Source organism: Euprymna scolopes, chromosome 46, assembly GCF_053919585.1.
Source record: "Euprymna scolopes isolate OS-2025 chromosome 46, ASM5391958v1, whole genome shotgun sequence".
Taxonomy (NCBI): Eukaryota; Metazoa; Mollusca; class Cephalopoda; order Sepiida; family Sepiolidae; genus Euprymna; species Euprymna scolopes.
Window position 1 is genome coordinate 205,706,271 of NC_136527.1, and position 23,319 is coordinate 205,729,589.

Sequence of the window (23,319 nt, forward strand, 5' to 3'; positions counted from 1 at the left end):
TCATATATTTTTTTCTTAATGAATTAGACACACAAAACAAAAGTTGTATCAATTTATTAAAGAAATCATAGCAAGAAAAACAAATCGAACAAAGAATTAATTCCGATTTTTTTCGTATTGAATTCCTGGAATGAAAGGTAAGGTTTTTTTTTACAATTTAAATACATTCAATTAAGTAACTTTTAAAATAGTTTTAAATATTATAACAAGTTTGTTTTCAATGTAACCGATCAAAAAATAATATTGCTTTATAACAGACGCCAATAATAATAATAATAATAATAATAATAATAATAAAAAGCTTCTAGTGCACTTATTGATCCGCAATAATTTTTAGATAGTTTTTTTTTGTATTAGAGTTTTATGATATCTGTTTTTATTATATATATATATATATTTTTTTTTTCAGTTGTATTGGTAAAATGTCTTACTTGTTAGTCTCTGCGACGTATTCCATTATTAATGTCGGAAATTTTCCCTTTTCAAATGGTGTGCGTAACAGGTCGATTCAAAGCATGCTGGATGATGGAGCGGAAATTGTGTAGGACTCGGGGCAAATGTGAGTAAGGGATTTGTGTAAGGTATGGTGTGGTAATTAATATGTTTATGATTTTATTATTTTTATTTATTTGTCTTTATTTTTTGTTTATAACTTGTTGTTTTAGCGTGAGCTTTTTTTAATGTTCTCTGTTATGTTGTCTTTATTATTATTACTATTATTTATTTATTTTTTCTGCTGACGTGTGCGGTGTCTCTGCTTTTCTGCCTCACGTAAATCGCCACTGGACTGTGTCCGGTCGACTACTGTAGGGGTCGGATGTGAGAGAGGAGGGAGGTGGGGTGCGGGGTGATGTGTTCTCGGTCGGCAGCTGGGTGTTTAGGTTAGTGTTGCTGGGGGTAGGAAAATAGGTGAGGGGAAGGGGAGTGGAATAGGGATGACATTCCTTGGGAGTTGTTAATTTATTTATTTTCATGAGTGGTAGATTTTTTTTTAGTTGGTTTGTATTACTTCAGCTAGCTATATTTTAATTTTAATTTTTTTTTCGTTTAAATATATACTGCTGTTTATTTATTAAGTTTCTAGAGTGGGCTAGTTGCATATTGAGACCCTCTCTTCTGATAGCCCTGCAGATAGCCGTTGTGATCTTGTCGCTGAGATGGGGCATTTTAAGGAAGCAAGTATTAGTGGAGAAACCTCTTACATGTTTTCTCGTGTTCCAAAGGTGTTTAATGACAGTGCTGGGTTATCCGTTAGCCTCTAGGACCTGGTGGAACCGTTTTGTGCATTCTGTCTTGTTTTTTGGCTTGCTGCATTTGCTTTGGATGCGGGTTATCTCATTCCTAGCATATTTGATGATGACCTTAGTAGGGAGGGCAGACTTGTAGTGTATAAATATACTTCGGCTGGCTGGTTTTCGGTAGAATTTAGTAATGCTGGCCCCGTCATCTGATATTTTTAGGTTGAAGTCTAGGAGTGATAGGGATCCGTCATCGCTGGGGTATTCGATGGTGAATTCTATGTGTTGGTCAGAATCAGAGAAGATAGCGTAGATGTTCTCAGCGTCGGTGCGTGATGATGTGAGGATCAGAACATCAACATATCTCGAGAGGAATATGATAGAGTTGCACGTGTTGAGGGCTCGGCGTTCGAGTCTGTCCATGTATGAGATGGCCAATATTCCTGAGAGGCTGGAACCTATGGGCAGCATTGTAATTTGTCTGTATTTTTGGCGTTGGTAGGTGAAGTATGTGTTGTCTACTATTATAAGTAGGAGTTTGCGGATGTCTGAGGGAATCAGGCCGAAGCAGTGTAAGTTGTAGGAGGAGATGTGGTCGGTGATTAGGGCTACTGCTGAGGCTCTTAAGTGTGCAGCGTTGTTTATATGAGATGTTTTGTCTAACGCTTCCTTGTTCGTGTTTTATAGTGTCGAATATCCTTCTATGTAGGGAGTTGAGTAGCAAGATATCTGTTCACATTACACTTGAACATCTGCATGTCAGTACAGTTGGGAAAACAAAAACCCGGAAGCGAGTTCAAAAGTCTAGCAGTTCCGGGGGAAGAAACTATTATAGTAGACGGCCTTCTTATCTCTTCTGTGTAGGGGTGAGATTTATCTGCTTGATTGGTCTGTTGGAGGTATTTACGTCGAGGGGTGCAAGGTCTTGTAGTTCGTCGGAGCATTCACCATTAAAATACTTGTAGAACAGGCAGAGGGATGCAACATTTCGTCGATGGGACAGAGGCTGAAACTTAGATGACAGTCCACAACCTATCAGGTTGGCGACTCTCTTGTGAACTCTGCCCAAAATGAGAAGTAGCTAATTTTAATATACTGAGGGTCCGTAATGCTAACATGCCCTCGTTTTTTTTTTATTTCGAATGAGAATGCCCCTTCGATTAAGTATCTATTCCCATATTAATAATATCATGATCTTATGTTCCCTTATCATATATATATATATATATATATATATATATATATATATATATATATATATATATAATATTTTCTGGTTTGCCCTTTTCAGATGCTTGCAAAATTATATCTATACCTGACAATTCTTTTGTTGTTCTCAAAATCAAAGCAGACAACTGTTTTCACTTTACAAGTTTTTATTGTTCTTTATTTGGCATTAAGCAATTCTAACTTCCCAACCTGAAATGTAAGCTTTTCTTTGTTTTCGGTGATAATTACAATTCAGGTCATTTTTATAGGCCAGTAAAAAATCTGGCGTGTGCATACACCTTCGATTTTACCGGCGTCGCCCCGGCTCAATATCCACCATTCGAAACCCTCATTTACAAAAAAAAATATTTTATATTTTTTATCATTCCAATTTTTAAATATTTACATCAACAAAACAAATAAATTATTTAAAACAAGGCATTCCATATTTTCAAAAATAATACAAAATATCACATTAGTATTTTTTCCAATTGAATCGATGATTTTCTGTCTTTTTCTTTGTTTTTCTGTTTTCTGTTATACAGTTTTATCTTTTTTCCTCGTGTGTGTGTGTGTGTTCATCACAATTTCTATAACGGGTTTTAATTTAAAAACACACCAGTCTTTATATTTTACAGACAATAAAACAAGTCCAGTTTTTTAGGGGAGGTGGTTATTTTCGTACTTTGTTTGTTTCTGGAGATATCTCTGACGTATATTCATTAAGCATCAATAGTAACCGCGTTGCATTTGTTAAATTTATACCAGTTAAATAACATTTGATATCCGCAAGTTAATTTCTGTAATGTCTATCTTAGAATAGAGAATAATATAGAATCAGAATTTATAATCTTTACCCATCCTTAGCAATTCCCTTTCTCCGGATCCTTCCCTTTCTCCTGGTCTATCTGATTCCCTCTTTCTCAGTGCCACTCCTATTTATCTCCGTTTGAACCATAATACTATTGCTACATGAGGAGGGGACAGACCCCAGTAATTAAATAGATATGTTTGAAGATGATATTTGAAAAGGATAGAATCGAACCCAGTAAGCAAAGTTTAAACAGATAATGGATATTCAATTTAGGAATGCAGCGATTGTTCATTCTTTTAGAAATAACTGGATATTAAATATGTCAGTTAAAAGAATGGACAATACGAGGTTAGAAATAATGATTAACAAAATAGGTTAAAAACGATACAATTCAATTTAGGAATTTCTTTGTTTACCAAAGGCATGTGAATGCATGTTCAAAGCACACGTGTAATTTGAAACGTGAAGAAACCACACTGATGCCGGAAAATGGAATTCCCAATATATTGAGATGTGTTCGAGTCAGTTGAAAGACAGGTTAGGAGAGAGCAGGCAAGATCGACCAGAGGAGTCCGTCAGACTGGGAGCTGATGTCCGTTGGAGGCGAAGGAGGGAAAATGAGACCATGTAGCCATAAAAGCTTGAGTTTCTGGCATCATCTCATCCGGATGAAGAATAAACTTGTCTATAATATACACTCTTTCGTTCTCTATGCCCCCGCCAATATAGACACGAATAATATATATAAACACTCTGAAATATACATGCACACACGAATGACGGTTCTCAGTATGGAATGACTATTTAACGCTATCAATTTGCTCTGATAATGACGCAAATAGGAGACAACTTACATCTAAGTTATTTACCGAAATGCTATTTACCGTCATGAGTTTTTATTCCGTAATCAGATTAATATAATCAACAAAAAATTACGACCAAAGAACAAACAAATAATATACGACTTCGTCTACTATAAAGTTTTTTGTTCCATGTTGGACGGTTTCCCGATTTTCATTCGTCTTTTTAAATCTCGAATTTTATTATCGTCCTCCTTTTCCCTAATTAATACTCGATAACGTTATTGCTTTACCGCTGCATTCTTATTCATGCAAACTTCACATTCTTATAAGATGCAAACCCCATCGACGAGATTCGAGTGTATTGCTGATTTGACAAATGACGTTTTTAGCCATTTCATGGATATTTTTTTAGTTGGAACATTTGCTAAACAGGACAGACATTGTTCCTCAAAGAATTAGACTTCTGACATGTTAACTTTTCCTTCTCAAAGCTTGCTTACAACTTTCTGCGAATTTTTGATATTTTATATTTGCGTATTCCATTGACCAAATCACTGTCCAATCTTTCTCCCTATTCCACTGGCTTTGGGCAATTTCAGCAGTGTTAAATTTGGTGAAATCAATCGTTGCTTCACTAAAATCTTTCTTAATGTACTCTCTAACATATTTTTGGAGATATTTATGTATTTTAGATATAATTGAAAGTATGTTCTTACTTGTATTTAGTAATGTTTTTTCTTTTGTCAAGGGATAAGTTTTTAATTGAACCTCAAATACCGTTTCTTCCTCCTCCATTTTTCATACCTTGAATATGCGAAACAATGAAAAATAATTTTCGTCTCCTCAATAGATCACTTACTTGGTTATAGTGTCTTTTCCTAGTAGTCTTTGTTTTATCTTGCCGGATTTCAGGACTAGAATTTGACTTGTCTGGTGGAGTGTCCAGCTTAGTGTTGTTACTTGTGGAAACATCACTAGAAGAAGGTGCACCGTTATTTTTCTCATATAACCCAGTAAATAGCAAAGCTAAAGGGATTTTTCTTTATTTTGGACGACGTCCTGCCAGTTTATTGATTTAGTTTTATTTTTTTAATTTTCATTTAAATTTTAATATATGATCAAGGTTTACATAAATGACAATTGACAGTTTCTCCATACCAGAGTTCATGGTAGACCCCTATACCAAGAGACTGAAACCCGAGGTTGGTGTCTAGTACGCATTCAATTCCCCCCAGTATGAGTTCTAGTATGACTCACTAAATTTGATTTTTGAGAACAAGAATATCCACACACTTTACAAGAATGTGGCTTTTCCCTTGTGTGAGTTCTCATATGTTTAACTTAGGTTGATTTTTTAGAACAAGAATATCCACACACTTTACAAGAATGTGGCTTTTCCCTTGTGTGAGTTCTCATATGTTTAACTAAGGTTGATTTTTGAGAACAAGAATATCCACACACTTTACAAGAATGTGGTTTTTCTCTTTTTTTTTATTTTTCTTCCTTTGAAGATTGTAATGCTGGGTATGGGGCAGCCAAACCAGCTGCCAACATTGCCCTCTTTTTTATTGAAACCAACCTAGAGCTCTTTTTAGTGTCCTCGCTGTTCCCTTAAGTGCAATTGTCTGAATCTCTTTTGCACTTGGTTCACCAGGAATATTAGTTAGGTAGGACTTCAGGTTCTTCTTCATAAGTCCTGTGGCACCTATGATAACTGGTATGATCGATATCCCCTTAGGTTCCAGTTTCTTTTCATATCATACATGAGACCTTGGTATTTGGTCTGTTTCTCTCTTTCAGCTCTGTTAAGACCGCCATCATTAGGAACACTCACTTCAATCAAGGTTGCAACTCTCTCTGACTTATTCCATATAACTATGTCAGGTTTCACAGCAGCATTTTCAAGGTAGGTGGCTGTAGGGATTACATGGTCGTAATGTATGGTATATAAATCATTACCAACTGTTTTTTCAGGTTGGTGTTCCCAGGACTTGCTGCTACACTGGATGTTTAATTTTTTACAGATGATCCAGTGGAGGTACTTGCATACTCCATCATGTCTCGCTGTATAGTAGCCGTCCCCTAGAAGAACTTTGCAACTTGATATCAGATGACCAATACTTTCCAATTCTGTGTGGCAGAATCTGCATTTATTGTCATTACTGATCCCTGCCATCTTCTTGAATGCATTGGTCATCAATCCCTGGTCTTGGGACGCGATTATGACCCTTTCCTGATCGTGGTGGAGGGATCCTCTTTTGAGCCAGTCCAAAGAACCTTCTTTATCTATGTATTCCCGAGAAAGTTCCCCCAGAAAATACTTTGCACGCTGATGTTGTTCCCATTATTTAAGGTTCATCTGTTGAAAGGTCTCGGTATATTTCTGACGGCTCTTTCTTGCTATTTCTGTGGCACACTTGTTTGGTGTTTCGTCCTCATCTGAGAGACAACTCTTACCAAAATGTTTGGTCAGCTGGGTGACTGATGTTGTTCTGCTGGCTCTTGTCTCCTGATGTTCATATACTATTGAGAGGGTGTCATTCTGGGAGCTTCTCAGATACTGACCGGTGCTCACAATAGTTGCCCTATGTTGATGATTAATCTCTGAGAGTCCCAGACCTCCTTCTCCCCTGGGCACATACAGCCTTGGTAGACACTGATTTCTATATATTATTTTATGAAGCGTTAGTAGCTTCCGTGTCTTTACATCTAGCCGGTTGATGTATTTTTGTGGCCAGTCAATGATACCAAAGCTGTATGTTATTACTGGCATAGCAAGCTGGTTTATGGCAGTAATTTTATTTTTATTGGTGAGCTGGGTTTTGCATATTTTCCTCACCCGGCGTACATATTCTTTACTAATCTTCTCCCTCATCTTGGCATGTTGTATGTTCTCGTTTTCCTCAATGGCAAGGTACTTGTAAGGCTCATCTCCGGTGTGAGTTCTCATATATCTAACTAAATTTGATCTATTAGTAAAGGAATATCCACACACTTCACAGGAATGTGGTTTTCCCTTTTTTTTAATTTTTATTTTTTATTTTTCTTCCTTTGAAGATTGTAATGTCGGGTATGGGGCAGCCAAACCAGCTGCCAACATTGCCCCGCTTTTTTATTAAAACCAACCGAGAGCTCGTTTTAGTATCCTCGCTGTTCCCTTAAGTGCGATTGTCTGAATCTCTTTTGCACTTGGTTCACCAGGAATATTAGTTAGGTAGGACTTCAGGTTCTTCTTCATAAGTCCTGTGGCACCTATGATAACTGGTATGATCGATATCCCCTTAGGTTCCAGTTTCTTTTCATATCATACATGAGATCTTGGTATTTGGTCTGTTTCTCTCTTTCAGCTCTGTTAAGACCGCCATCATTAGGAACACTCACTTCAATCAAGATTGCAACTCTCTCTGACTTATTCCATATAACTATGTCAGGTTTCACAGCAGCATTTTCAAGGTAGGTGGCTGTAGGGATTACATGGTCGTAATGTATGGTATATAAATCATTTCCAACTGTTTTTTCAGGTTGGTGTTCCCCAGGACTTGCTGCTACACAGGATGTTTAATTTTTTACAGATGATCCAGTGGAGGCACTTGCATACTCCATCATGTCTCGCTGTATAGTAGCCGTCCCCTAGAAGAACTTTGCAACTTGATATCAGAATACCAACACCAATGTTGATTTTTCAGTAAAAAAATATCCACACACTTCACAAATATGTGGCTTTTCCCCAGTGTGAGTTCTCATATGACTCAGTAAATCTGATTTTTCAGTAAACGAATATCCACACACTTTACAAGAATGTGGCTTTTCCCCAGTGTGAGTTTTCATATGTCTCACTAATTTTGATTTTTCAGTAAAAGAATATCCACACACTTTACAAGAATGTGGTTTTTCCCTTTTTTTTATTTATTTTACTTCAGTAAGTATTAAGAGATCAAGGGACTCCCTCCTGGAGCTAACAATTGATTCTGCTATGATTTAAATTTATATCTGAGGGCTCTTTTAAGAATAGATGCTGTTCCCTTTATGGCTGCTATTTGCTATTTTCACAGTGTGAGTTCCCATATGTCTCAGTAAATCTGATTTTTGAATAGACGAATATCCACACACTTCACAAGAATGTGGCTTTTCCCCAGTATGAGTTTTCATATGCTTCACTACGTTTGATTTTTCAGTAAAAGAATGTCCACACACTTTACAAGAATGTGGCTTTTCCCCAGTGTGAGTTCTCATATGTCTCACTAATTTTGATTTTTGAATAGACGAATATCCACACACTTCACAAGAATGTGGCTTTTCCCCAGTGTGTGTTCTCATATGTGTAACTAATGTTGATTTTTGAATAGACGAATAACCACACACTTCACAAGAATGTGGTTTTTCCCCAGTGTGTGTTCTCATATGTCTAACGAATGTTGATTTTTGAGAAAAAGAATATGCACACACTCTACAAGAATGTGGCTTTTCCCCAGTGTGAGTTCTCATATGCCTCACTAAATTTGATTTTTGAGTAAACGAATATCCACATACTTTACAAGAATGTGGGTTTTCCCCAGTGTGAGTTCTCATGTGTATCACTAATTTCGATTTTTCAGTAAAAGAATATCCACACACTTTACAAGAATGCGGTTTTTCTCCGGTGTGAGTTCTCATATGTCTTACTAAATGTGATTTATTAGTAAAGGAATATCCACACACTTCACAAGAATGTGGCTTTTCCCCAGTGTGAGTTCTCATATGTGTCACTAAATTTGATTTTTGAGTAAACGAATATCCACACACTTTACAAGAATGTGGCTTTCCCTTCATATGTATATTCATATTTAAACATAAATTGCTCCTGGTGCAAGATTATAACTTCCAAGTTATAAACAACATTTTAATCTGAGTTGTTGATGCAAGTTAGATTTTATACTAAAGAAATTTCAATTTGTATCACTTACTTTATTTGATAAGATATATGTCGTTGTGTAAAAGTTAAAATATTCTATTTTGTAAATTAGGAGATTCTTCTGAAATGTTAAATTCGATATCTTATGATTTATTAAAACATTAAACAAAAATTTCACAAATTGAATTATGTGTGATGTTCTTATCACTATTTGCTAAACAATCCAGATAAAATAACTCTTCACACATATCTTTCTAATAAAGTTGTGTGCAGACGTTTTCTGTTGACAGCTACGTAAAGATATAATTGTGTAAAGAATACTCTTTAAGGAGTAAGGTGATCCTTTAATATCCATTAAAACGTTCAAGCAGGAACATCTGTAAGTAAAAACAAATTAAATTAAATATTTTAATATCATTGTTTATTTTAATCGTACCAACAAAACAAGAAACATAACCTTATAAAACATTTCCAAATCACAAAAACTCTTAATTCACATTCATATTGTTGTAATATTTAATACTATTCATAGTATTTTGTAATAGATAAATGAATTATGCAATTAATAAAGTAAAATAAACAATAATAGTAAGAATTGTAGGAACAGTACCCATACAACTACCATAGTTGCTACTGATAATAATAAAAATATATTGCAAACAATAGAAATATTATAAGTTTATATTACAGGAAAATTGAATTTAAATACTCATTAAATTAAAGTTAATAATACAAATCAATATATAATCTAGTTACTTAGCAATGGATACTAATATGGTCTTTTAAAATAGCTTTCGTTTTAAGTCATATGTGTGGAAATATAACCGCTTATTTCTAATGTGTTTGATATTAAACTGAATATTTTCATAACATTACATATTTATTAATATTCATAATAATTTAATGCAACAGAATTAGGTTCTTATTTTTTGTACTTTTTTTAGAAATCAACAGTTTTTCATTCAACGAATTATTTTATCGAACGCTTGTGAATGCATTACTATAATTCCTATATTTTATTATCCCACTGATATAAACCGTTTTAATAATCGATTAGTGCAGTTTTATTTATTTATTTTAATAATCGATTAGTGCAGTTTTATTTTTTAATTAACGTCTGATAATACATATTAATATACCTTAAAAAGCTCTCGAAGCTGTAAATTGGTTACCTTACCTCCATTACAGAACTGATATTCTTAGTAGTTACTTTTTTAATTTTTATTAAAATAAGTATTTTTGTATTGCAATTTAAGAAATTATTTAATTCAACTTTTTTAGCATATTTTTGTTATTCATATATTTTTTGTTTCTTTATGATTTTTTATTCTGATTATTTTCACCTTCTGATAGTATAAATTATTAAAATGTATTAATGTTGAAAGTTTAGTATAAATTTAAATATGGCCTGTAAAATGAGTCTATTCAATTCATGCTCTACGAACTAAACGTCTTTCTTCTGCATATCAGTATGTCTTTAATGTTTTATATATAACATGTCTTACTGTCTTTAATGTTTTATATATAACAAGTCTTACTGTCTTTAATGTTTTATATATAACAAGTCTTACTGTCTTTAATGTTTTATATATAACAAGTCTTACTGTCTTTAATGTTTTATATATAACAAGTTTTACTGTCTTTAATGTTTTATATATAACAAGTCTTACTGTCTTTAATGTTTTATATATAACAAGTCTTACTGTCTTTTAAACCTTTTTATTTCGCTTTGAAGTTACGTTTCATTTACTTTTTTTACTGGATTTTGGATTTTTATGTCTGTTAAACGTTTCTAAGCAGCTTTTAAAATATATTTCCTTTTTGAACCAAGAAAAAGTGAACAGTTTCTTCTTTGATGAACTGATAAAAATGTCTGATAATTTGATTGGTTTATGCAATGAAACACGTGTAAGACGCAGTAATTTAAACAATATGAATGTGAATTAAATGCTTAATAAAGTTACATATGCTCTGAAAGTGTAAATCATTTTCATTGAGTTAAATAAACCGTTGCATTTTAAGATATGTTTATTGAATAAATACATTATAAACGTATATTGTTTTAAGGAAAATATGCATGTGCGCATGTGTGTGTGACAATCTTGATGTAATATTTTTCATTGTTATAATGAGAGAAATATATCTAGGTTTATTTCTGCCTTCCTAAAGCACATGCATATACTGTATATAAAATATGTAAATTTATCAAAATTATCGACTATTTCTTATAAAGGATTTATTTAATGCCGAAAACGTTACTAATTCGGTTCGAAAACCTACATTAAAATCTGTACATTTATTTTTTATTAGTTATTTTTTGTTTTCCGTATATATATTTATCAAATTTAAAGCATATTATTAACATTTATAGATTGTTTAAGGATATCCGTTTATCGCTAATTCATCTGAACATAGAAATTGTTGTTACTACGTGTTTAACTTATCAGTGAGTTAATATTTAATCTTTATGTGACGAATTCTAGCTGGACTTACCAGCCCATTTAACGTCATTTTAACTATTGGTTAAAACAAAATTGTTATTTAATAATCTGTTAATACACAATTTACATAGTAAGGATGTTACAAAGCCTGCTTAAAACTTGCTAGAAAATTACATAAGAGTATTCTATACGTAAACAAAGCTAAGATTACCATATGTATTCTAGCCAAATATGGCTTCGTGCAACTACCAAGACCATATTTGTCTTAGACTTCTAAAAAAGTTTCAGGTATACGCTCTGCACCAACATACTTACTCCCGACCAATCAGACAAACATCAAAATCCAACCATTCTCCTTTGTTGATGCTTGTAAGACTTCTATTATTTGAGAAAAAAAGTTTAAAAATGGGGTTGAATTGTTTTATTTTAAAATATTTGTCCATTCTTAATTCATCTGAACGTTAAAATTATTTGGAATCATAGACGTTTAACTTATAAGTGAGTTTAATGTTTTATATTTAAATATTAGTAAGACTAAATATTTAAATTATTATTAACATATAACAAACACTTAACCTAATTATATTATTTTGATTTTTTACTAAACATTTTATAACAATACAACTACCACATATAGATTAATATTTTCCTTGCTTGGGACAATTACATTTTCTATTTCTTCTCGTGTATTTCTCAATGTGTCAATCCTATTATTCCAAACCAATGAAGAAAAATATTTGTTCATCTCTAATTCAGCTTAACATATTTTTTAAAACATAATCACATGTAAGATCAGCACATTTAATAATAAATCTATGAAAATGGTTTTATGTTTAGAAAGTTAATTCTGTTTCCTATTTTTAAGGAATATAGTTTTAAGAGATTTTATAGTGAATTGTTATAGGCAATAAAAACGGACAGAGTAGAGCTCCACGTCTACAGCTTTGAAGTGAAAGGTACTGGAATAATATGATGTATTATAACGAGGTACCTGAACAGTGAATTAATTAACACTAGATAAACAAGTCAAACGAGCAGAAACTTGTCATTATTATTGATTTTTTTGTTGAATAAAATATTATTTCATATGATTATCATTATTATTGAACACCATTCATACATTCATATGATTATCATTATTTTTGAATAAATAAGATTTCATATGATTATCATTATTATTGAGTTTTTTATAGAATAAAATATTATTTCATATGATTATGATTATTATTGAGTTTTTTTATTGAATAAAATAAGATGTCATATGCTAATCATTATTATTTGTTTTTTTTAATTAAATATTATTTCATAGGATTATCATTATAATTGAGGTTTTCATTGAATTAAATAGTATTTCATATGATTATCATTATTATTGAGTTTTTATGATTATCATTATTATTGAGTTGTTTATTGAATTAAATATTATTTCATATGATTATCATTATTATAGGGGTTTTTATTGAATAAAATAAGATATATGATTATCATTATTATTGTATAAATAAGATTTCATATGATTATCATTATTATTGAGTTTTTTATTGAATTAAATATTTCATATGATCATCATTAAATTGAGTTTTTTATTGAATAAAATATTATTTCATGATTATAATATTATTGAGTTTTTATTGAATTAAATATTATTTCATATGATCATGATAATTATTGATTTTTTTATTTAATTAAATATTATTTCATATGATTATCATTATTATTGAGTTTTATTGAATTAAATATTATTTCATATAGTTATCATTATTATTGAGTTTTTATTGAATAAAATATTTCATATGATTATCATTATTATTGAGTTTTTATTGTATTAAATATTATTTCATATGATTATTTTTATTAATGAGTTTTTTTGTTTAATTACATATTATTTTATATGATCATCATTATTATTGAGTTTTTATTGAATTATGATTTTCATGATTTTTGAGTTTTTTATTGAATTAAATATTATTTCATTTGATTATATTATTTCATTATTATTGAGTTTTTTATTGAATTAAATATGATTTCACATAGTTTTCATTATTATTGATTTTTTTTATTGAATTCAATATGATTTCTTAGTATTATCATTATCTTTGAGTTTCTTATTGAATTAAATATTTCATATGATTATCAGTAATATTGAGTTTTTTATAGAATTAAATATTATTTCATATGATTTTCATTATTATTGAGATTTTTATTAAATTAAATATGATTTCATATGACTATCATTTGTTAACGACTTTAAAGTGTTTCTCCCTTTAACATCGAAAGTTTTTAAGTGCTATATTGAAAGATATGCTAATTCAACGAACCCATAGTATCCATATTGTCATTAAATATCATCTTTACTGTTTGTATAGCAGACTTTACCCGGACATTAAATTGTATTATGTGTAAGGAATGTGTAACAACTCACCTGCCAATCGATTGGCCTAAAAACGTTTGTGTGTTGTATCAATACTAATTCATATTCACATAATAATCAGACAATATATATCTCATCAGCAAGTTTATATTTAATCTTTAACTATTGATTAAAACAAAATATTTTTAATACACAATTCACATAGTAAGAGAGTCTCAAATATACGCTCTGCACAAACATACCTACTCTCGACCAATCGGACAAACATCAAAATCCAACCATTCTCCTTTGTTGATTGTAAGGCTTCTATTGTTTGAGACGAAACAAATTTAAAATTGGATTGAAATGTTTTATCTTAAAATATTTGTTCATTTTTTTATTCATCTAAACGTTAAAATAATTTGCAATCATAGACCTTTATATTAAGCGAATTTAATGTTTTATATTTAAATATTAGTAAGACAAATTTTGCATGTCGTTTATATTTTACGCATTTAACATGATAAACAATATGGTTACAATTTATTGTGGTAGAGAGGAAGTTGTATCGGTTTCAGTTTTCTTGTGTTTGTTGAGGGAGAATAAGAGCCAAGTGTCGTTAACTATTCTACAAATTCATGTAAAAATTTAATAAACAAAATATACTGAAAAAGTATCCTTATTGGCGTTTCAAAAACAACACACATTGCAACTGAAACATAATGAGATACTATGGATTATGGGCCATATCAGCAGAGGTTTTCCCTGTAAGTTGTGATGTGATATGTCTGTTTACATCACATTTAAGTTTAGCATGTCTATATAGTCAGGAAAACAGGGAACAGGGAGAGAATTACAAATGTTTTCATGAACTTTTTTTCTGTCATTGTTAAGTCAAAATTGAAAGGGAGAAACAAAAAAAACTCATATAAGTTTACAGCTTTGAATAGAAAGGTACTGGAATATGATGATGTATTATAATGAGTTACCTAAACAGAGAATTGATGAAAAGTAACACTAGATCAACAAGTCAAACGAGCACAAAATTAATTGTCGGCCATGGTTTGTGTTTTGATATTATTATTATTATTGAGTTTGTTATATTTAATTAAATATTATTTCCTATAATTATCATTACTATTGAGCTTTTATTGAATTAAGTAAAATTTTATATGATTATCATTATTGAGTTTGTTGTATTGAATTAAATAGGATTTCATATGATTATCATTAGTATTGAGTATCCATATTGTCATTAAATATCATCTTTACTGTTTGTATAGCAAACTTTACCCGGACATTTAATTGTATTATGTGTACGGAGTGTGTAACAACTCACCTGCCAAATCGATTGGCCTTAAAATGTTTATGTGTTGTATCAATAGTGATTCATCTTCACATAATAATCAGACAATATATATATTGTGCGGTTGTACTTCATTGTTAGGTGAGCATTGGATTAGATAGGCTTACCTAACATTTCTGAGCTGGCACTATCCATTTTGTGTGTGGTTTATAAGATGCAGACTTAATAGGTATGAAGTTATTTAATTAGAACTACAGCACAAGTTGTTCACAGGAGAGACTTTATAGAATTTTATGATCTCCACAGAATATATTCTTACAAAGTGCTGAAACCTTTTGGATTTAAATTTGTGACCCCAGCTTTTAAGAGTTTGTAAGAGTTGGTATTTTTTAAAAGTTTTTTTTACACAATAATTAATATATTTTTTTCAAATTAAAGAAAAGTTTTTAATTATTATATTTTTCAAAAGTTGTTTTTACACAATAATTAATATATTTTTTCAAGTTTAAGAAAAGTTTTAAATTATCATATTTTTTAAGTTTTATTTACACAATAATTAATATATTTTTTCAAGTTTAAGAAAAGGTTTTAATTATTATATTTTTCAAAAGTGGTTTTACACAATAATTAATATATTTTTTCAAGTTTAAGAAAAGTTTTAAATTATTATATTTTTTTGTCAGTGAAAATTTTATGTTTGAAATTTTATATACCTACGTTTGACTTATGTTATTTTACAAAAGAGTCCGCATTTATCAAGGCCCAGATGCCACTCGAGAATAAGGGTTAATAAGCATACAGTGGTCAATGGAACACTGTCGTCTTAATTGTAAATGGAAATTTGAAAAATTCGATTACTTAAAGGAAACGGCTCATTAAGAACATGCTTAGGTAGGACTTGAAAATGACGATATTATAGTCAACTGGCAAAGAGGCAAATGGAAGAGGTGTGCATTCTAAGGAAGAAACTTTGTTCATGGAATCTATGTTTATGTTCAGGCACAGAAAAAGTGTGGGGGAAATTATTGATAATTTTTTTCAACTAGACGAGTGTTTCTCGTGAAAGTTTGGCGAGGGGGCTATAGACTGAAGCTCAGACGAGCATGTACCATGAAAATAATGATAAAGCAGAGACAGGCTGTGAGAAAGAGTTTGCAGGGAAGAGAAAATGGCATCACCCACTAGACTATGAAGTCTACTTTTAACTCTGCCAAGGCAGAGAACATGAGTTGGAATAGATACATCGAGATCATTGCCAAGACTGCTGCAAATGTGGGCTCTCTCTACCTTGCTAGAAAGTTAGTTACACTTGAAAATATCCTATACCTCTACCAAGCTAACATTCGCCCATGTATGGCGTATTGTTGTGACATTTGGGCTGGTGCATCAGCTACTAGTCTATCGCTCCTGGGCAGGGTTCAAAAGAGAGTCACCAACTTGATAGATCCTGAACTGTCATCTAAGCTTCATCCCCTGTCCCATCAACAAAATATTGCATCCATCCGCTTGTTTTACAAGTATTTTAATGGTATATGTTCTGATGAACTACAAGCTCTTGAACCCTCTTAATGAAAATACCCCCGACAAACCCGACAGGCAGCAAAGTCCCACCCCAACACAGTAGAAATCCCTAGATGTATGAAAACCTTCTATTCTAATAGTTTCTTCCCTAGAACTTCTAGACTAGGTGTGTCAGAAACTTTGTGAAAAATATTGAATAATTCCACCCTTGTCTTTCCAAGCTTATAACTACTCGAAAAATGTAATTAAACGCCTAATGTTTTCTTAATTAAAGGAGCAAGGACCGAGGTTTCAGTTAAAAAACAGAAACAAACAACGTGTTAAAAAAAAGGTTTTAAACTTCGGACTTCAAAGGTCAATTTCTAAAAAAACACTTTTTTTGTTTTAAAGTTGAATATATTATTTATCGATCTTTTATCTTCAATTTGTGATATATAACACTTTGATGAGTAAATTAATTATTTACTTTTTAATAGACATTTCAAAATAGGGGCGTGAATTAATTAGACCCCTGTCTTTCCAAGTTATAACTACTCGAAAAATGTAATTCAACCCCTATTTTTTTTTCAATTAAAGGAGCAAGGACCAAGGTTTCATTTAATAAAAAAAAACAACGTGGTTTAAAAAAGGGGTTTTAAACTTCGGATTTTACAGGTAAATTTCTAAAAAACACTACTTTTTTGTTTTAAATTTGGATATATTATTTATTGATCTTATCTCCAATTTGTGATATATATATAAACTTTGGTGAATAAATTAATTATTTACTTTTTAATAGACATTTCAAAATGGGAGTAGTGTGAATTAAAAAAAAACGTTTGTCTAAAATATTATATTCGGTTTATTGGAAAGAGCATAAAATTTCAATTGATCCTGAAAATATCGTAAAAATAGAATCAATAGAAAAATTTTGATAGATTTTTAAAGTTTAAAAATTGAAAAATACTGAACTCGTAAAATTCAATTGATTTCATTACTGTTTTTTTTAAATTAAAAATATTTCTATGACTTTTTATACAACTTTAATAATTTATTTTTGAAGTATAATCCATAAAGAAAATAAACAACCCACTTTTAAAAGAGAAACTACGAGTTTTTTTTTAAATATTTTATACAGGGTTTCGTGTTAGGGGTGTCAAAAATTCCTACAAAAATTCTGATACACCTACTGTAAACACACTCTTTGCTGCTCAACTCCCTACATAGTATCCCTGCAACTTTGGCACTTTGATGTAGGGGGCTACTATCAGGGACCTATGTGCCGTGTTTTGTATAATTAAAAAATAACGGGTAAAACCAAACAGGAGACCCATATAAAAAAGTAAATTTATTGGACTTAAGGAGTCGGAGTTTGATAAAAAAATTCCGACTCCGACTCCTAGTACTCTTAGAAATCCAAATCGAATCAAATTATTGTGTTTATGATAAACATTATGATTTAGCTACATAATAGATAATTGTTGACATAAAACTACATCTAAAAGAAACAAATAAAAAAATCTCTAAAAAAAACCCCGAAAAACTATACTGGTTGTGATTGTAAATATTTACAAATTATTTTGTTCTATATAAAGTTTCTGTTAATTAGTGATGCCCAATAAATGAAGGATCATTTTATGTAAACTTAAATAAAATTATCTTTATTCGAAAATCCCAAATATTGAATAAAATATCAAAATTCAAACAATTCTCTAGTGACATATTAGGTAAATGTTGACAGAAAAGTATTTGTAAAAATATTTTTAAAAAAGAATAAAAATATAAAAAAAAACATTTTGTGCTCAGTTGTCTGACAATTCGACAAACTTTGGATCAACTTATTTTGTTCATGGTAAACATTATTATTTTCTCAGAAATAACAAAAATAAATAAACTCATTTTTGATTAAAAAAATCCAAGTATCAGATTGAATCATCTATTATTAAAAAGATTAGGAAGGGGTGGGTGCTCATTTTCACTTGAATTTATGAAACAAAGGCGTCAGTATTAATTTTTTTTTTCATTCTATTTTTCGGAATATTTTTAATGGCTTTTCAGACGTAATGGCAAACAAAAAATTTATTTTATTTAATTTTTTTTATTAAAACTATGTTGAATTCGATTGTAAACATTTATCAATTATTTTTTTCTTTATTAAGTTTCTATTATATGCTTATCTTATGTAAACGTAATAAAAAGAATCATTTTATGTAAACGAAATAAAAGAATCATTTTATGTAAACGTTTTATGTAAACGTAATAAAAGAATCATTTTATGTAAACGAAATAAAAGAATCATTTTATGTAAACGAAATAAAAGAATCATTTTATGTAAACAAAATAAAAGAATCATTTTATGTAAACGAAATAAATTAATCATTTTATGTAAACGAAATAAAAGAATCATTTTATGTAAACGAAATACAATAATAATTTTATGTAAACGAAATAAAAGAATCATTTCATGTAAACGAAATAAAAGAATCATTTTATGTAAACGTAATAAAAGAATCATTTTATGTAAACGTAATAAAAGAATCATTTTATGTAAACGAAATAAAAGAATCATTTTATGTAAACGAAATAAAAGAATCATTTTATGTAAACGAAATAAAAGAATCATTTTATGTAAACGTAATAAAAGAATCATTTTATGTAAACGAAATAAAATAATCATTTTATGTAAACGTAATAAAAGAATCATTTTATGTAAACGAGATAAAATAATCATTTTATGTAAACGTAATAAAAGAATCATTTTATGTAAACGAAATAAAAGAATCATTTTATGTAAACGAAATAAAAGAATCATTTTATGCAAATGAAATAAAAGAATCATTTTATGTAAACGAAATAAAAGAATCATTTCATGTAAACGAAATAAAAGAATCATTTTATGTAAACGTAATAAAAGAATCGTTTTATGTAAACAAAATAAAAGAATCATTTTATGTAGGCACCGCCAAAACTGGGGGGGCAGGTCAGTACTTTTTGACGGACCGTCTTTTTAAAAATCTACCAAAAATCAGGTAATTATCCGATCAATACGAAATTTTCAGCGATTATTAGGAGAAGAATGAACTTTATAACAGTGTACTTATTTTTCATAAACGATATATATATATATATATTTTTTTGCTTACAAAACCCCCCCCTTGTTTTGAAGTGGGAACAAATATGCTTAAAATAATCATCTGAAACTGAAATCAACATATTGTGTTGTTGTAAGGGACAGAATTATAGATTCCAAAAAAAAAAAAAAAAAAAAAATTGTTTGCATACCTTATTTTGACGTCTGAATATCAGAACTTCGATTGTGTTTAATTATCCCGCTTTTGAGTTTTGAAGTGTGAAATTCGGTGAATATGTTAAGTAAAATAATTAATTTAAGTTAAGCAAAACGAATAAAAAATTTTTTTAATATTTATACGAAAAAAGCTATTTTAAAATTTTTGATAAATAAATTAACAATTTTTTTTTAGCGAGCCGAATAATGCATGACCATTATTAAACAGAGCATGCTTTGAATAATCGATACCAAAAAAAAAAATTCGATAAATATTGTGCCCTTTGTGTTAAAAATAGCATCATTTTTTTCGATCCCGTTTGAAAACGTTTGCCGCCTTTCGACTACGGTGGACCAAACGCGCTGAAATAATTTTTTTTTATTCTGCTTTAAATTGCCCCCCCCCCATTTTGGGGAGCCTGGCCCCCACACACATACACATTAAAAAGCAAACGCATACAAATGGTCACCCATCTGGTACTGGCCAGCCTCAGCTTAATAATACATTGAAATTTTCGTCACTGAAAAATAAGTTTTTTTGGCCTGTTTGGTCTTCCATAGTTTTCTCCTGATCAGACGCAAACGTAAACAGAGTCGCGAAATCGACGCGAAATCTGGTTAGCTATATGAATAAGTGGAATTATTTGAAATTCAGGTACTTATATTATAATATTTTTGCATATTCTCTTAGAAAATCATCGTAAATCTTAGTTAGACAATAAATAAATTAATTAATTATTTCAAAAACCCTTTTTTTTAAATATTTAAGTACGTTTTTTGTGCAAGACAAAAAATGTCAATTGTTAACTTTTTGGGAAAATTTAACATTTAAAATTGAATTAAAAATAGTAGAAAAAGTTTTACATTATTCTGTTTTCTATATGATAAAATTCAGGGTTTTATCTTTCTGGAAAAAAAAAGTTACTCAGAAATAATGGATTTTAATAAATGTAATTTCGTTTTAAAAAACAACAACAACTTGATTTTGCGGCCATTTTTGGCGGTGCCTAATTTTATGTAAACAAAATAAAAGAATCATTTTATGTAAACGTAATAAAAGAATTATTTTATGTAAACGAAATAAAAGAATCATTTTATGTAAACGTAATAAAAGAATCGTTTTATGTAAACGTAATAAAAGAATCATTTCATGTAAACGTAATAAAATAATAATTTTATGTAAACGAAATAAAAGAATCATTTTATGTAAACGAAATAAAAGAATCATTTAATGTAAACGAAATAAAAAAAATCATTTTATGTAAACGTAATAAAAGAATCATTTTATGTAAACGTAATAAAAGCATCCTTATTCCATTATTCCCAAACCTTAAACATTGAATATAGGTACGGGCAAAAATATGCGGAAAATGGAGGACAGTTTTGAAAGCAGGTTTATCATAATTTTTTGTAGGTTTCCGATTACTTTATGATTGTATTTGAAAGATTAATTTACAAAAGGGAAAAAAAATATTTGTACACGTGAAAAAGAAGTTATGAAAATGTTCTCACGGCGAGCTACCCAATTCAGCTAAATTTTGAAGTTAAATAAATTCATCGTAAAAAATCCTTTAAAAGATAAGTATAAGTTTTCTGGGTCTATTTCAAAGATAATTAGTAAAGTAAAGTCGTAAGATATTGAATTAAAATTAAAAAAAAAAAAAACAAACACCTTGTTTGTACAAAACATAAATTAATTAGCCCCAAACTTGGATTTCAATAAAAAATAAACTTATTTTAATATTTAAGATTATTTTAAAGTTGTTGAATAATATTGTTGTCAAGTAAAAAAAAAATAAAGAAAGAAACTTACCTTCCATTCCAGAAATTTAATACGAAAAAAAAAAAACGTTTTTCTTTTGTGTCCAACAACGCAGAAAATTTGTTTGTTTGTTAGGATTTCTTAATATGATCTTTAGTAAATTGATACAAATTTTGTTTTGTGTGTCCAATTCATTAAGCAATTAAATATATGAAAATATAAAAGAATCAAAATTAAAAGACAAAAAACACGATTTAAACGTGAAATTATTATAAGAAGAAAAAATCAACTGCTTCAGAACAAAGAACTTATGTTCATCGTAAAACGGTGTAATCATTATTTTGTTCCTCGTGTAAAAGATTGAACATTTCATTATTATTTGGATTAGTCGAACTACTGTTTACATCCAAGATGAGAACAGTAATCCAAATAATCCAAATATCAAAAAATGCAAAACTGAATATTTCACATAAACAATTCAAAAGAAGGAATTGAACAAATAGCGAAGTCAATCAAATAACAAAAATTAGATTTGAACCAACAAGAAACAAAACAATGATTACATTATGAAATTGCGACTTATTTTTATCAGATTTGATTCCGTTAACTTTACGATGACCTTAACTTATAATTCCAGACTTACAAAATTCCCACTGTTTATATCTGGCTTTATTTGTCATGTTTTGCGCCCACCCATGTATTACCCCTTCCTTTGATAGAGAAGAAACGCAATGTTGTAAAATGTCCCGCATCCAAGGTGTGAATATGAGAAAAAAATCGATATTTAACAACATTCAGATCGCCGTGTAATTTGCTTGGACCCTACTTGTTTATTTAATTTATATATATATATATATATATATATATATATATATATATATATTGCAAGGGAAAGGTAACTCTTCTGAAAGTTATGTCCCTTTACTAGTAAACATTACAATTCTCCAATTCGGGTTGGAATGGATTGTTCTATCTATCCTTACTTTAAATAAAAATACAATAATAAACAAAGGGGTTTATTTACAAGGGAAGAGTTACTCGACATCTTGTCTTATTCTCTTCCTGTCTTTTTCCTTCTATCTCAGTCACGTCAGAGGGTCAATATATCTCTAGTTCATTTCATTTATGGAGGGATGTTAGGTTATTCCATTACATCAATATATATATATATATATATATATATATATATATATATATATATATATATATATATATATATTGGCTGTGTGTGTGTGTGTGTGTGTGTGTGTGTGTGTGTGTGTGTGTGTGTGTGTGTGTGTGTTTACAGAAAGCTTAGATTAGTTCAAGGTCTCTCCAACCAATACTCATCTGTTTTATAACGAGAAGTGGAAACATATATATATATATATATATATATATATATATATATATATATATATATATATATATATATATATATATATATATACATAAGGAGTTCACGTTTAACTCTCGTTTTGTGAAATACACCCCCACCCCCACCCATATTTATCGGATGCGCCTTATTAAGTTTAAAGTCTAATTTCATTTTTTTTAAATATTAACTCTAATATTTATTTTAAAATTAACCTTTTAAATTTAAAATTTATCTCAATATCTAATTAAAATTCCATTTAATTATAGAAATGCATTTGAAAATTTCAAGGGCTGGGCGGTACTTGCCTTGCCTAAGGCATTTTTCTGCTATATTAATCTCGATATTATTGTATTCCTTTTTTT

The 23,319-nt window shown here is 29.8% G+C and overlaps 1 long non-coding RNA gene across 1 annotated transcript; it reads right to left on the reverse strand.

Moving 5' to 3' along the window:
• Positions 1–5,169: 5,169 nt before the first annotated feature.
• Positions 5,170–21,924, reverse strand: LOC145270974 (uncharacterized). The gene is made up of 2 exons (XR_013865639.1): positions 21,652–21,924; positions 5,170–9,332 (listed from the first exon to the last, which is right to left on the reverse strand). It is a non-coding gene; the product is annotated as an uncharacterized LOC145270974 (long non-coding RNA).
• Between the last annotated feature and the right edge of the window lie 1,395 nt (positions 21,925–23,319).